General features: G+C 42.1%; 1 protein-coding gene across 9 annotated transcripts in view; it reads left to right on the top strand.

The window, feature by feature from the left end:
• Ctnna3 (catenin alpha 3) overlaps nt 1–16,812 on the top strand; it is a 1,585,684-nt gene that overhangs the window by 91,887 nt on the left and 1,476,985 nt on the right. The gene's annotated exons all lie outside the window — the stretch shown is intronic.

Below are 16,812 nucleotides of genomic sequence, written 5' to 3'. Positions count from 1 at the left end.
TTGATTTAGTTATTTCCCTGTTGCTGTGATAAAACCTCATGACCCAGGCAGTTCAAATAAGGAACTCTGGGAGTTCAAGGTCAGTCAGGTCTATACATGGAGACCCTGTCTTAAACCTCCTCAAATAAGTTGCTATTAAAATATATATAATATATCAAATAAATTTTATAAAATATTGAAAATAAATAAAAATATAAAAGCATATATTTAATATTAACAATATAAGTTTGAAAGTTTTATGAGTTTTCTCTCAGATACTTTTTTTGCACTAACTGTATACATGTGTGTGTACAAAATATATTTTTAAAATTTTCTCGCTTCATTCTTTTAAGTGCTTGGGACTATATGTGTGTTCCATAAAATCAAGAGGTTTATACAATTAACTCCTCCTCTTCTCCTTTTCTTTCTCCTCCTTCCCCTCCCCTCCTCCTTCCCTCTCCTCTACCTCTTTCTTCTTCTTCTTCTTCTTCTTCTTCTTCTTCTTCTTCTTCTTCTTCTTCTTCTTCTTCTTCTTCTTCTTCTTCTTCTTCTTCTTCCTCTTCCTCTTCCTCTTCCTCTTCCTCTTCCTCTTCCTCTTCCTCTTCCTCTTCCTCTTCCTCTTCCTCTTCTTCTTCTTCTTCTTCTTCTTCTTCTTCTTCTTCTTCTTCTTCTTCTTCTTCTTCTTCTTCTTCTTCTTCTTCTTCTTCTTCTTCTTCTTCTTCTTCTTCTTCTTCCCCTTCCCCTTCCCCTTCTCCTCCTTCTCCTTCTTCCCCTTCTCCTTCTTCTTCTTCCTCCTTCTCCTCCTCCTCTTCCTTCTTCCTCGCCTCCCATTCCTCCTCCTCTTCTGCCTATGTGTGTGGGTGCACATGATGAGTGTGAGTGGCACTTGTGTTGTAGCATATGTGTAGAGGTCAGAAGACAACTTTGTGGAGTCAGTTCTCTCCTGCTTGTCAGGCTTGTGTGGCAAGTGACTTTATTGCTGGACCATCTCCCTGACTTCAGAGGTAAAACATTGTGATATAATTTATTTTGCTTAGCCAGGCATGGTGGCACACGCCTTTAATCCCAGCACTTAAGAGGCAGAGGCAGGCAGATCTTTGTGAGTTTGAGGCCAGCCTGGTGTACAAAGGGAGTTCCAGGACAGTGAGGGCTACATAAAGAAACATTGTCTCAAAAAACCAAAAAGAAAAAAAAAAGGAAATTATTTTGCTTAAAAACTGAGGCAAGTTAGTATGATTTCAACCATCTTTATTATTAGAGAATTTCAGTGGTTTGAACTAAGAGACATAGCGTCTCATTTGCCACAAAGTACACTATAAACTATCAAAAATGTGGGAGAAAAGCAGTTAAAGGAATTTTGTGATAGTCTTCTATGAAACAAGTAATCATTTGATAATATAAATAATGACTCTTTGACTTAGTCATCACGTAAGACCTGATTTTATGTATTGGACTTTTGTATTTTAAAAAAATATTTTATTATCATAAGTGTTGCACACAAACTGGTTTCATACCTTAGATGTGTTTTGATCATATTCTCCTAATTACCATATCATGTTCTTGTCCCACACCGAGTATTTGTCAGTGTTTGAAGGAATCAATACCTTGATGTAGACCTAAATATTTTTACCTTTAACAGCAAAACTGGTAAGGGAAATCCCCTTTGACCTACTTCACGTCACGCATGGAGGTTTTCTTGGGTGAAAAGCTACATTGATGGTACATCTGATTATCCAAGTGTTCTTGTCTTTCCTGGGGATGCACAGCAGAGCAGCTCTGAGGACAGACATGGGGCATGTTTTTACTGAGCACAGATGGAGACCTACTACTGGGAAGACATTTAAAACATTTATCACTGCTGACAACTGAGTTGTGTATTAAGTGTTGCTGTCTCAAAGGCATTAACACCTGAAATTAGTAGTACTTAAGCCATCCACTGAGCGACAAAACACAACTATCTACCCATCTATCCATCCATCATTTATCAATCTATCATCTGTCTGTCTGTCTATCATCTATCCAGCATGTCTCTTTCTCCCAGGTTCAATTCAAGCTCAGAGTTCCAGCCTCGGTCTTTGGAGTTCACTATTATCTGGCTTTATTTTCATTTTACTGAAAAAAAAATTAGAATCTCCCAGGAGCAGGGTAAAGAAAATTAAAAGACACTCAATTTACTACCAAGAGACAAACATTAGTGCATTTCCTTCTAAGATAGCAAAATAGTGGGCATTCTCTTAGAACTTTATAATACAGAGACTATAAATTCAGTGGATAGTGCAGGCCTGCCAAGCCTGTTACTTGGAAGGATGAGGTAGCCTAGGTAACACATACACATATTTATATTGAATATATGTATAGTGGATACATAGACACTGAAAACTGTTATTTTCTATCCCTGTTTCTGTGGTAAAATACCAAGACAAAAGTAGGTTAATTCAGCTCACACTTCTAGGTTGCAGTTCACACAGGCAATGAAGTGTCAGCAACAGGAGCGTCTTAGTCGTTGTTCTGTTGCCGTGAAGAGACACCATGACCATGGCAACTCTTCTAGAAGAAAACATTCAGTTGGGGCTGGCTTACAGGTTCAGAGGTTTAGTCCATTATCATCATGGTGGGAGCATGGCAGCGGGCATGGTGCTGGAGGAGGAGCATACCAATTCACAGGCAGAGAGAGAGAGAGAGAGAGAGAGAGAGAGAAAGAGAGAGAGATACCCCCCCCCCCATCCCTCTAACAAGGCCACTTCTCCTAACCCTTCTAATCCTTAGTGCCACTCCCTGGGTGACTAAGAATTCAAATATACGAGCTTACTACAGGGCCATTCTTACTCAACCCACCACAAGGAGCTGGACAGAACTGGTCACATTGATCCATAGTTGCCAGTGTCATAGATACTGTGTCATTGATCCATAGATGCCTTCTTGCCAGTGTCAGGCTGGCATTCTCCTTTTAAATTCAGTCTGGAGCCCAGCCCATGAAATGGTACCTGCTCACACTCAGGTTGGGTCTTCCCAGTTGACATAATCAAGAAAACCCTGAATGACATCATCAGAGATCTTTCTCGAAGGTGATTATAAGTTGTGTCAAATTGACAATGAAAACTAATCGTCAAACATACACACACACACACACACACACACACACACACACACACACGTACACGCAGTGGAGAAAATGCTGTATAGATTTCATTAAAATGCTATTTTTGCAGCTTCCCTGCCTTACTTTGTTTTATTTTGAGTGCCGGGTACTCAACACAGGCGCACAGACATTTTAGGCAGGCACTCTAACCACTAAACTATATCTGCAAACCAACTTAACTATTAAAAATTTTAAATTTATTTACGTGTCTGGTTGTTTTGCTTGCCTGTATGTCTGTGTCCCTGTAGCACATATGTGCCTGGTGCCCACGGAGGACAGAAGAGGGTGATCCCCTGAACCGCAGTTGTAGATAGTTGTAAGCCTCCATGTTAGTGCTGAGAACTGGACCTAAGTCCTCTGGAAGAGGAGCAAGCACTCTTAACCTCTGAGTCATCTCTGCAAACCCCATTCTTTGTAAGAGCAGTTCAACAAAATTTCTGCCTAGCTACATATGGTACAGCTTCATCCCTGCTTTTATTTAAAGCAACCACTCATTTTGGGATGTTTCCGTTTTAGCCCCTTTTGGACGATTGTAAATGCTGTCTGTTGGTTGGAGATGCAGCACAGTTCACCGAGTGCTTGCCCAGCTTTGGAGATTCCCCAGGTTTGAGCCAGAGCACCTCATAAACTGAACATAGAGGCAGCGCCCCAGTAATCAATCAGGTGATTGTGATAGTTTTAAAACATACACAGGACACACACAGTTCAAGGTCATACTCAACAACACAGCAAATTAGAGGCCAGCCCAAAAAAAACATGAGATCATGCCTAAAATAAAAACAAACATTTCCCCGCTGAACATCTTTATGCAAATGAGTTATTTCCTCAGGATTAGTTACAAAAAATATCTTGCCCATGATAGTGGGCAAGATATGAAAAACTCATCAATCAATTTCTCATATTTCACCAAATTTTGCTAGGGGGTGGATCTGAGACAGAGCTTCATACCCTGTAACCTAGACAGAACTTGAACTCACTAAGTACCCCAGGCTACCTCTCCATTACATGGTCCCCTTACCTTAGCATTCCTAGTGGGTAGGTTGACAGGTCTGACAGGTCTTAGCCATGCCTGGCCAAGGGGAAAGTTTCAAGCAAATTTTGACAACTCTTTAGTTTTGTTCCCATCTTAGGTAGTTTTCTATTCCAGTGATGAATCCTGTGACTAAAAGCAACTTGGAGAGGGAAAGGGTTTATTTCATCCTACAGCTCACAGTCAATCATGAGTCAAAGTCTGAGCAGGGACTAAAGCAGAGATCATGGAGGAGTGCTGCCTTGCTCCCCATGGCCTGCTCAGCTTTCTTATACATCCTAAGGAATACTTCCCCAGCGGTGGTTCCACTGAGCCCTCCCGCACCAACCATTAAACAAACAAATCAAATGCCACCAGAGAGGTACCTACAGGAACTTCTGATGGAGGCTGTACTGGCTGGTTTTGTGTGTCAACTTGACACGCTAAAGTTATCCCAGAGAAAGGAGCCTTCCTTGAGGAAATACCTCCATGAGACCCAGCTGTAAGGCATTTTCTCAACTAGTGATCAACGGGGGAGGACCCAGCCCACTGTGGATGGTGTCGTCCCTGGGCTGATTGTCTTGGGTTCTCTAAGAGAGCAAGCTGAGCAAGCCAGGGGAAGCAAGCCAGCAAGTAACATCCCTCCCTGGCTTCTGCATCAGCTCCTGCTTGAGTTCCAGTCCTGACTTCCTTTGGTGATGAACAGCAACGTAGAGGTGTAAGCTGAATAAAACCTTTCGTCCCCAACTGGCTTCTTGGTCATGATGTTTTGTGCAGGAATAGAAACCCTGACTAAGGCAGAGGCATTTTCTTGTTTGAGATTCATCCTTCCCAAATGACCTCAGCTTGTTCAGATTGACAGAAAACCTAACCAGCACAGCTCCTGTGCACTTAGAAGAGTGGGAGGAGGGAAATGACCTTTACTTTGGAGGTGTCACAGCATTACTCCCCCCCCCCCCCATGAAGTTGTGCCACTGGCGTTGATCACTTAGAACTCGATACTCATAAAGGTTGCAGCCATATTGTTGTGAGCAGAGAAAGCAGTGTGGAGAAACTCAGTTTCATTTGTCCTTTGAGACTCCCTCTGTAGCCCAGGCTAACCCGCCCAGGCTAACCCCAACCCCCTGTCCTCAGCTGGGATTCCAGTGCTGGCATCACTCGGAATGCAACGTCACATCCAATCAGAAGCTAGCATTTACGGAAGAGGGGAAACTAGTAGAGATTTTGGTCAAGTACCTTGCTCTATCAGCCAATAAGAATTCACATGAAGAGAAACGAGGGTCACAACTGTGTGTGTCCTGGTATGTTCTAAAAACTATCATAATCATGTCTCTAAATGGTATTGATTCTACCCAGAAAGTTAAGAGGGTGAAAATGATGTGAAGGAACTAATGTTAGAGCCTTAGATGCGGCACTTGGGTGCGTGCTTTCCCTGGCCAGCAGGAACTGATACCAGGGAAGGGAACCCAGAGCCTGTCCTTCAGGAGCTCTGAGTCACCTGCTCATGCGATGCCAACTTTATCTTTTCTGTTGGTTGTTGAGTTATAAAATGTTTATCGATTCCTTAAAGGAGGCTTGGCATATCACTTTGCCAATACCCCAGCTGAAAATTTTTTATAGGTCTTGGCAATAGTCAAGTCGTATGAAATTAAAAATATTAACAATTTATGGGATAGCTGCTGGGTGTAAGAACTTTCTCCTGAAGCGGTGTGCCAGCAGAGCAAGAGCAGAGTTATCTGGACAAACGCTTGGTTTTCATGATCATAGGGTTCTCCTTGCAAAATCCCAGTGCATTTTAAAGTAAAAGAATTATTGTTTTAAAGTAACTGACCTTATAGGACATTATGCCCAGCTTTTAAAAGTCTATCACTTAAAAATACTTATTTTCGGGGTTGGGGATTTAGCTCAGTGGTAGAGCGCTTGCCTAGCAAGCACAAGGCCCTGGGTTCGGTCCCCAGCTCTGAAAAAAAAAAAAAAAGAAAAAAAATATTTATTTTCACTCATGTGTACAAACACACACACACATATGAATACACACACAAACACACATGTGCACCTGTGCGTGGGTAAGCCACGAGTGTGCAGGTGCCTCCAGAGGTCCTGGAGGGTGGTAGATCCCTTGGAGCTAGAATTGCTGGTGGCTGTGGGCCACCTGATAGGGGCCTGATTTTCAGACTCTAGGCCCGCTGTAAAAGCACCAAGTGCTTTTAACCACTGAGCCGTTGCTCCAACTCCTGATCTGTTGGTTTTGTCACGCACAGATCATCCCTTTAAATTATAAAAAGGTTGAATTTTCCCTGAATAACCTTGTGCTAGATATACGATCACATTCTGCCTCCGACCTAGGATGGTTAGTTTTTATTTAAAACATTCAATTGATAGAATTATATTTTCATTTTTCGGGATGATCTGATACACGTGTGCATTATCTGATGACCACCATAGCCAAATTAGTGAAAATATTCATTTTGTCTATAAGTTCCATTTTGTATTTGTGGAGCAAAGGCACTTAAAGTATATCTAAACTATACATTTGTTTCATTAAGTTTCAAGTATATTATATAGTCAACTAGAGTTATTATCCTACTCAGAAATTGGATTCCCAGAACTTAATTCATCATCTGACTGAAAATTTGTATCCTTTGACCAAACTTCCCATTTCCCATAGCCCCCACTCCAAGATCCTGAAAACCACTCTTTTATGCTGTTCTGCGATTTCCTTTATGATGAGATGGTATAGTATGTTCCTTTTGTGCCTGGAGACATTATTTACTGTAATAACGGAAACATTATTGAGAATAAAAGTTTCACATTCACTCATGCTGACAAATGGTAAAAAAATCCTTTTCTTAAAATGACTTAATAGTTTTCATCTATACATATCAAATTTTATTGATTTTTATATCAATAGACTCTTAGGTTGTGCCCTTATCTGTGTCCCCCCAACCCCCGGAGTTCCTAGTTTGAATAGTTGCATGGTTTATATAGTCAGATGATACAGTGCCCATTATGCTAAAGACATTTTAGTAGAAGCTCATTTCCTTTACATTAAAGTAACCATTTTACTAGCCCCATTAAAAATTCTCACATTTCCCCATTGTTTGCCTTTATGTCACATTCTTTTGCTCATGGGGTTACACAGGAATGATTTATCCTGGTTCATAATTCAAGATTGAAATCACGTTTTAATTTTTGGAGTAATTGGTTGTAGATACTATGCTATCGCTCCAAGTTCTTAATTCATCTATGCATAAATCTTTATTCTACTCTCTTTATAGTAAGTCTTCCCTACCAAACCTGATTTATCTTTAATCTTTTTTCCCCCTTTCTCTTGAGCCCAGGTAAATCACTAGGTCATTTGCAGGGACGCTCAGCCTGGGATATATTTCAATCATTCGCGTTCTTTTCCTCAGTGTGATAACTTACACGTTACATCCCTTGGCAATAAATTCCTCCAATGGATCAGAAATAATTTTTTCTCAGCAATTACATTTTTATGATTGCAACTGCAGGCATCTGCATTTTATCACTTTCAAGATCTGAACGTGGCAGTGGAGTGAGGAAAGTCTCTTTATGCAGATCCGTTCCTCAGAGGATTTACATCTCCACGTTGTCTCTCTGAAGGGGACATAAACTGCTAGATCATGCTATAGTCATTATGTAATGGATCCATCAATAATCTTATTTACCACAAAATATAATTTCCTGGGTGTCAGATTCATGTCAAAAGTGAGTTAAAGGAGTAGACTTGAAATCTCTTAAAATAAAATAAGAAATTCCTTTATAAGGTGTTATAAAGATTTTTTTGGGAAAAAAATTAAGATGTATTTTATGATATAAATATATTTCATGTTCTTGAAAGGTAAATGTAGGATTAGAGAAACAGTAATGAACATTATTTCTGGTTCTCATTACTAACTCTTATACCTCATGGCTCTGCCCCATTTACTGACTCCTAAATATCTACACACACACACGCACACACACACACACACACACACACACACACACGTATATACATATATATGTATGAATGTTTTACCTATATGTATGTATTTATGCAGGGTGGGTGCATGGTACTTACAGAGGTTAGAAGAAGGACATCAGACCCCCTGGAATTGAAGTTGTGGATGGTTGTGAGTCACCATGTAGATGCTAGGAACTGGACCCAGAGCCTCACTGAGAACAACAAGGACTCTTAACCACTCAGCCATCTTTCTAGCTCCTCATCTGTATCTTTAAGGGAGTCCACTTAGGAATAGCATTTTTTTTGTATTCTATAATTATAGTCACTGGCCAAAACTAAGACTACCTCATAACTCATGCACAAGTCAGCATGAGCAAGGTTATGTTGACACAACCCTAAACTCTCAAAGGCTTACTAAAGAGTCCAAGCTACAGACACATGGTGACTTCTCTGGGTTCTCTGACCAGTGCTCATGGACTGAGGCTAGGAGGGAGTTCATCTTCACTGTCAGCAAGGGGAAGAGGACATGATGAACCATGAAAAGGGGCCCTGACATGTCCAGTTGTCACATGTTACTTCCACTCATGTTCTTATCAAGGCAATGCTGTCCAAAGTGAATGCTGGATGTGCAACCTTGCCCAGGGCCCCGGGGAGAAGGGCTCTTTGTCAACAGCACCCTAAATTATTGCTTTCTCGTCGCCTCCTTTTGTTAATCCTCCACCTGCTGCCCTAGGCATATCTTACTTTATCCAGTGTTGGGAAGCTGACTTGGTGACACTTACGGGTTGTTGAGTAGCTTGTGAGCCTCTGGCAGAGGATCGTGAATTGGTCCTATTACCACCATTAAGGGAGAGATCTCCTACCCCTGGGTTCCCTGGGCTCTTTGGTTGGATCTAGGAAACCAATCAAGAAGAGATTAATATTAACATGAAATGAGCCAAACATTTCATTTCACATACGCTTCAGGAGAATGAAGTCTGAAGACGTGGCTGGAGTGTCACCCTCTGATAATCTTACATAAACACCAATCAACTCATGAACGGACGGAAGAGTTAGATGGGTGGCTTCCAGCTATGCTGGTAAACTCTAGGGTGCTTTTGAGGGATAGATGGAGGTAGGAATAGAGCAGCTGGCTGGAACTTGGAGTTTCTTTTTTTTTAATTTATTTTTTCCTTCTATTTTGTTGGATATTTTATGTATTTACATTTCAAATGTTATCCCCTTCCCCCCTCCCATTTCCCCACTCCTGCCTCCATGAGAGTGCTCCCCCACTCACCCATCCACTCCCTCCTGTCTCCCCACCCTGGATTCCCCTATACTGGGGCATCTCACAAGCCTTCATAGGACCAAGTGCTTCTCCACCTATTGATGCCAGACAGTGCCATCCTCTGCTGCATATGCAGCTGGAGCCTTGGGTGACTCCATGTGTACTCTTTGGTTAGAGCTTTAGTCCATGGGAACTCTGTGTGGTCTGGTTGGTTGATATTGTTGTTCTTCCTATGGGGTTGCAAACCCCTTCAGCTCCTTCAGTCCTTTCTCTAACTCCTCCATTGGAGTCCCAGTGCTCAGTCTGATGGTTAGCTAGCAAGCATCCTCATCTGTATCAGTAAGGCTCTGGCAGATCCTCTCAGGATTCATCTATATCAAGCTCTTATCAGCAAGCACTTCTTGGCAGCAGCAATAGTGGCTGATTTTGTGGCTGCATATGGGACAGGTCCCTAGATGGAGCAGTCTCTGGATGGCCTTTCCTTCAGTCTCTGCTCCACACTTTGTCCCTGTATTTCCTTTAGACAGGAGCAATTCTGGGTTAAAATTTTCAGAAGGGTGGGTGACCCCATCCCCCAACCGGGGGCCTTGCCTAACCTCTGGATATGGTCTCTACAGGTTCAACTTTCCCGTTGTTGGGCATTTCACCTAATCTCATCCCTGCTGGGTCCTGGGAGCCTTGCTTTTCTGGCATCTGAGACTTTCTCGTGGTAACCCCATTGCCCCATCCCCCTATTCATACACACCTTTGTTCAAATTCTCCTTTTATACCTAATCCTGTCCCCCTTCCCCCCTCCCCTCCTTCCTTTCTCCCAAGTCCCTCCCACATTTACCTCTCATGAGTATTTGGTCCCCCCTTCTAAGAAGGACTGAAGCATCCCACATTTTGGTTTTTCTTCTTCTTGAGCTTCATGTTGTCTGTTAATTGTATCTTGGGCATTCCGAGCTTTTGGGCTAATACCCACTCATCAGTAAGTGAATACCATATGTGATTCTTTTCTGATTGGGTTACCTCGCTCAGAATGATATTTTCTAGTTCCATCCATTTGCCTAAGAATTTCATGAAGTCATTGTTTTTAATAGCTGAGTAATACTCCATTGTGTAGATGTACCACATTTTCTGTATCCATTCCTCTGTTGAAGGGCATCTGGGTTTTTTCCAGCTTCTGGCTATTATAAATGAGGCTGTTATGAACATAGTGGAGCATGTATCTTTTTTGTATGTTGGAGTATCTTTTGGGTATATGTCCAGGAGTGGTATAGATGCGTCCTCAGGTAGTGCAATGTCCAATTTTCTGAAGGACTTCCAGTCTGATTTCCAGAGTGGTTGTATCTACAAGTGGTTGTAGCTTATACTTCCAACAATGGAGGAGTGTTCCTCTTTCTCCACATCCTCACCAGCATCTGCTGTTACCTGAATTCTTGGTCTTAGCCATTCTGACTGGTGTGAGGTGGAATCTCAGGGTTGTTTTGATTTGCATTTCCCTGATGACTAAGGATGTTGAACATTTCTTTGGTTTTACTGTGTCTCTGTTTAGTTTCTGTGTCCATGATCTGTCCATTGATGAGAGTGTGATGTTGAAGTCATCCCCAATTATTATGTGAGGTGCAGTGTGTGCTTTGAGCTTTAGTAACATTTCTTTTATGAATGTGGGTGCCCTTGCATTTGGAGAATAGATGTTCAGAATCAAGAGTTTATTGTGGTACATTTTTCCTTTGATGAATATGAAGTGTCCTTCCTTAACTTTTTTGATAACTTTTGATTGAAAGTCAATTTTATTTGATATTAGAATGGCTACTCCAGCTTGTTTCTTGGGGCCATTTGCTTGGAAAATTTTCTTTCAGCCTTTTACTCTGAGGTAGTGTCTGTCTTTGTCACTGAGGTGCATTTCCTCTATGCATTAGAATACTGGGTCCTGTTTACATATCCAGTCTGTTAGTCTATTTCTTTTTATTGGGGAATTGAGTCCATTGATGTTAAGAGATATTAAGGAATAGTGAATGTTGACTCCTGTTATTTTTGTTGTTAGAGATGGAATTATGTTTGTGTGGCTCTCTTTTGATTTCGTTGCTAGAAGATTACTTTCTTGCTTTTTCTAGGGTATAGTTTCCCTTCTTTTGTTGGAGTTTTCCATCTATTATCCATTGTAGGACTGAATTTGTTGAAAGATAATGTGTAAATTAGGTTTTGTCATGGAATATCTTGTTTTTTCCATCTATGTTAATCGAGAGTTTTGCTGGATATAGTAGCTTGGGCTGGCATTTGTGTTCTCTTAGGGACTGTATGACATCTGTCCAGGATCTTCTAGTTTTCATAGTCTCTGTTGAGAAGTTTGGTATAATTCCGATAGGTATGCATATAACATATATAACATATAAAATGTTACTTGACCTTTTTCCCTTACTGCTTTTAATATTCTTTCTTTGTTTTGTATATTTTGTGTTTTGACTGTTATGTGACAGGAGGAATTTCTTTCCTAGTTCAATCTATTTGGAGTTCTGTAGGCTTCTTGTATGTTCATAGACATCTCTTTCTTTAGGTTAGGGAAGTTTTCTTTTATAATTTTGTTTACTGGCCTTTTAAATTGGAAACCTTCGCTTTCTTCTATACCTATTATCCTTAGGTTTGGTCTTCTCATTGTGTCCTGAATTTCCTGGATGTTTTGGGTTAGGAACTTTTTGCATTTTGCATTTTCTTTGATTATTGTGCCAATGTTTTCTATGGTATCTTCTGCCCCTGAGATTCTCTCTTCAACTCTTTTATTCTGTTGGTGGTGCTTGTGTCCATGACTCCTGATCTCTATCCTAGGTTTTCTATCTCCAGGGTTGTCTCCATTTGTGATTTCTTTATTATTTCTATTTCTATTTTTAGATACTGGATGGTTTTGTTCAATTCCTTCACCTGTTTGGTTGTGTTTTCATGTAACCCCCCCTTGTAATTCTTTAAGGGATTTTTTTATTTCCTCCTTAAAGATTTCTACCTGTTTACCTGTGTTCTCCTGTATTTCTTTAAGGGAGTTATTTACATCCTTCTTAAAGTCCTCTATCATCATTCTGAGATATGATTTTAAATCCAAAGTTTGCTTTTCCAGTGTGTTGAGGTATCCAGGACTTGCTGTGGTGGAAGAAGTGGTTTTTGTGGGACAGCCTCAGGTCTGGTCACAGATGGAGACCGGAAGACAGGTGTTTTCAACTGCTGAGTCATCTCTTCAACTCTAACGAAACTCATAGCTGGTCTCCATCTGTGCCTCCCCCCCCCCCCCCCCCGTAAGGTTTTTCTGTGTCCTGGCTCTCCTTGAACTCACTCTGTAGTCCAGGGTGGCCTAAAACAGAGATCCATCTGCCTCTGCCTCCTGCCTGCTCGGATAAAAGGCTTGTTTCACCACTCCTGGATGAGTGCTCTTGTCTTGATTTGCATCTGTGTCTTTTGAAATCTCAAAGCTCACCCTAGTGACACACTTCCTCCCGCAAGGCCATGTTGTAAGACCCTCGAAGTGGTCTTAGCTCAGGTGTGTAACCCACAGAATACAGTTTGACGAAGGACCGATGCAATGGCAAGAGGTTTAATGATCCACGTATGTGGGGTTGCTCATCCACGCAGGAAGAGGCAATCCTGAACTCAAAAAGCACAAAACTTTTATACTTTACAGAGGGCAGACTTCAGCAACAGGACTAGCTGGCTTATTCTCGCTGGTGGAACACAGGACAAAGGATCTTGTCAGGCATTGGTTAGTCTGCTCAAGGGGCTGTTCTTAGCTTAGTCAGTCAATTTCTTCATCCAGCTCTGCACCTGGCCTTGGAAAATCACTGGGAAAGGGCTAAGTTGGCATGTCTCTTGGTGGGGCGGGGGGCAGGAGGGAGGGGGGAACTGGGTGGTCGGGCAGGGTCAGGATGACATCTTGTGGTTGTCCTCCGGATTCACCACAGGGAGGGGTAGGGAGTTTTTCCAAGAACAGTTATTATTATATTGTCTTAGTTTAGCCTGGTCACTTTGACTCAATATCTTGATCATCAAAACCTTGTCATATCTTTAGGCAACCTGACGTCAGATGTTGGTTTCTCAGAAAGGTCACAAGTTTGTCATATCACTAGGCATCCTGATGTCAGATGTATTTCTCAGAACCTTGTTTTTATAGCTTTGTTTTTCACATCTATGAAACTTTATTTCTTCAGCTACACCTCCTAATCCTTACAAACATTTCTACGAATTGGGACCAAGTATTCAAATGTATTGTCCCATAGAGACCATTCTTATTCAAACCACCACAAGGAGAGGCATGAGTATTGTCAATGAGGGCTCCTCTAAACACCATGTTTTCAATTTCTCCCAACCATCGAGAAAGAACTCTTGCTGTACTCGAACCTCAGTAAAATATCTTTCTCTTCACTTTGAGCCCCAAACCCCAAGAACAAAGAAAGAAAGCGTCAAGGGAAAGCATGTAGGTATAATCAAATGGTCACGAGCTCTGTGTTATACAAATACCTGTCAAGAAAGGGTTAATTAATTTTCCACTCTCCTAAAGACCTGATTGGCTCCCAGGTAGTAGGTAGGACTTCTGTCACCTTTGGGTTGTTTAGTCTCAATGAATAGAATTTCAGAAAAGGAAATCACTATTTGCGATGGCTGCCAGTTCCACAGCTCATTTGGAATGAACTTAGTAATCATTTATTTGTGCTTCTGTCTTAGCTTCTGTTATCAATTTGACATAAACTAGAGTCATTTGAGAGGAAAGTCTATGGAGGAATTGCCCACACGGGCTTGCGGCATGTCTGTGGTGGGATTGTCTTGGTTGTTAATTGACGTTGCAGGGTCCAGCCCGCTAGTGGCCATAACAGCCCTAGGCAGGCAGGTAGTCCTGGGCTGTATAAGAAAGCCAGCTGAGCACCGGCCAGAGAGCAAGCTGGGATGCTGCTAAGCATGACCCTCCTGCTCTTCCTACCCCCGGGGCAGCCAGAGAGCAAGCAGGGAAGCAGAATTCCTCCATGGTTTCTGCTTCAAACAAGCTCTTACGTGAGCTCCTGACCCAGTTTCTCTCAGTGATGGCCTGTGTTCTGGGAGTGTAAGTTAAAACAAAGCCTTTCCTTCTGAGTGGTTTTTGGTCAGGGTGTTACAAGCACAACAACAGAAAGAAAACTAGAAAGGTTTTTGTGATCTTTTCATTTTTATTTTTTATTAAGCATGGAATGATTACATCTCAAATGATATCCCCCTTCTCAGTTACCCCTCCATAACCCCCCATCCCACATCTGCCCTCCCCCCTCCCCTTTGACTCTACGAGGGTGCTCTGTCACTCACCAGCTCCCACCTCACTGTTCCAGCATTCCCCTACACTGGGGCATGAACCTCCACAGGACCTAGGGCTTCCCCTCCCATTGATGTCAGACAAGGCCATCCTCTGCTACGTGTATCTGGATTCATGGATTCCTCCCTGTATACTCCTTGATTGGTGGTCTGGTCTCTGGGAGCTTCGGGTGGTCCTGCCAGCTGATAATGTTCTTCCTATGGGGTTGCAATTCTCCTCTTCTCCTACACTCCTTCCACCAGCTCCCACAGCGGGGTCTCCGAGCTTAGTCATAAGATGGAGGGCAGTATCAGGCTTCTGTGATCTTATCTGAAGGCTTTCTTCTTGAAGCACCTTTGCTGATGATCCCAACAATAGACTAGATATATGATCAACCTCAAAGGTTCTGAGGAAATCTGCAGATGATCCTGTACACGTATAAAGTTCTTGCAGAGTAATATTGGCCGGAGCAAATATTGGAATTTTGACTGTAATATATAATCTTAAAAACTGATAAACTAAATGCCTTTAAAATACTTACAGGCCTAATGCTTAATAAGTCTTAGTGATGTTATTTTTAGTGGCGGGATGAAGAAATGGAGTTAGTGTGCCTCCATAATGTTTTCAAGTTTAAAATAATTCGTAGTAGCTGAGTCAATATCTAATAAAGTGGCTCTTTCAACTTCTAAATCTTTTACTGCAGAGAACTGCTCCCATGGGAAGTCGCTGGCTAGAGTACTTCTTGAGAAACAGTTCAGAACAAGGAAGCTACTTTTAAAACTAAAACGAGACTAGGAAAAACCAGAAGTTAGTTGATTAAAATACCGTGGAATCTAGATGGAGCACATATGACAGGTTTATCAGAATGTCTGCCATGTTCCCCAGACATGGGGGCTCTGTGATGAGCTGTGGGCAGGTGTCAGGGGAGCCCCCTGCAGTCTGATTCCCAGACTCTTCTTCTTCAGACTCTGGTGTTTTATTATTTGCTCCACCATTGTAGTCCACTCCACCAGCATTTTGTCTTTTTGTCATCCTCCTGCCTCAGCCTTTTGGATGCTGAGCTTATAAGTGTGTCCTGAGTACTGCTTACATTTTTATCTTGCAACTGTAGTTCATCTTCTCCTCGGTGCGTTCATACAGCATGCTTAACTTAGCTTTGAACTATGACCCGAGCACCTTTATAAACAGATTTTAGAGGCATCCAGGTGTTAGAACCCGATAAGCACGACCCACATGCTCGATAGTAGACAGACGCAAGGCAGCATTTGCGGTTTGTCTTGGTGAAAGGCTAGAAGAATCCTTATCTCTGCCACTGTGGTCAACTCTACTGCTTCAGATGTGGCCTGGTTGGTCCTTCATAGACTCCTCTGGCAGTGAATAGCTTCAGATTTGATGGCTCATCTGTTGCACTTATGATGTCGTTATAGGGAGAGGGCAGCATAGACGACATAGAAACAAGCAGGCATGGCGAGCTCCCATAAAAATCTCTCGTTGTCAGAAATAATCAAGTGTCCAAATTTGTCTCCAGGGATAGTTTTCAGGCTCCTGTTCTAGACTGACCCCCCACCCCCAAGATATTCTGTAGTCGCCGCATAAGGAATTGTAAGGGGTAAGTACTATCTCACAGTCAGTTGAGAGCCTCGTGGGGTACAAATTATGGTGGAGTTGTTTTTTGGCAAATGCCTATGAGAGACACAAACGCCTCAACTGGGAGAAGAGTGCTACGTAAGCAGGCGATTCGGAGAATTCCCGTTACTGTTGAGGATTCTGTTAGCCCAGGGGTTTTCAACCTTCACTGCACACGAAAATCATTTGGGGAGCTTTAAAAAACCTCCCTGATGCCCAGGCCTCACAAAGCCAGTTTAATCAGAATCTCAGGGAGGGGGGGCCATGCAGTAATTTTGAGAACTCCCAGGTGATCGTGGTGTTGGAACTGCTGAGCTGCCCATTGTGTCAGCCAGCGGCAAGCATGGCTCTCTGCCTCCTGGCCCAAGGCTTGCCCTAAAACTATGCCCCATTTATTTTTCTCTAACATTAAACTTGAATATGAATCTGTGGATATATCCATGGATATATAATCATGTGTATGTGGATATACATTTGGAAAAAAAATTACATATCTGCCCAGTGCATATATATTGAATGCATGGATCCCAATGAATATGTGTGT

Source organism: Rattus norvegicus, chromosome 20, assembly GCF_036323735.1.
Source record: "Rattus norvegicus strain BN/NHsdMcwi chromosome 20, GRCr8, whole genome shotgun sequence".
Classification (NCBI taxonomy): domain Eukaryota; kingdom Metazoa; phylum Chordata; class Mammalia; order Rodentia; family Muridae; genus Rattus; species Rattus norvegicus.
Note: the sequence above shows the minus strand (reverse complement) of the source record. Positions and strands in the feature narration are given on the sequence as shown.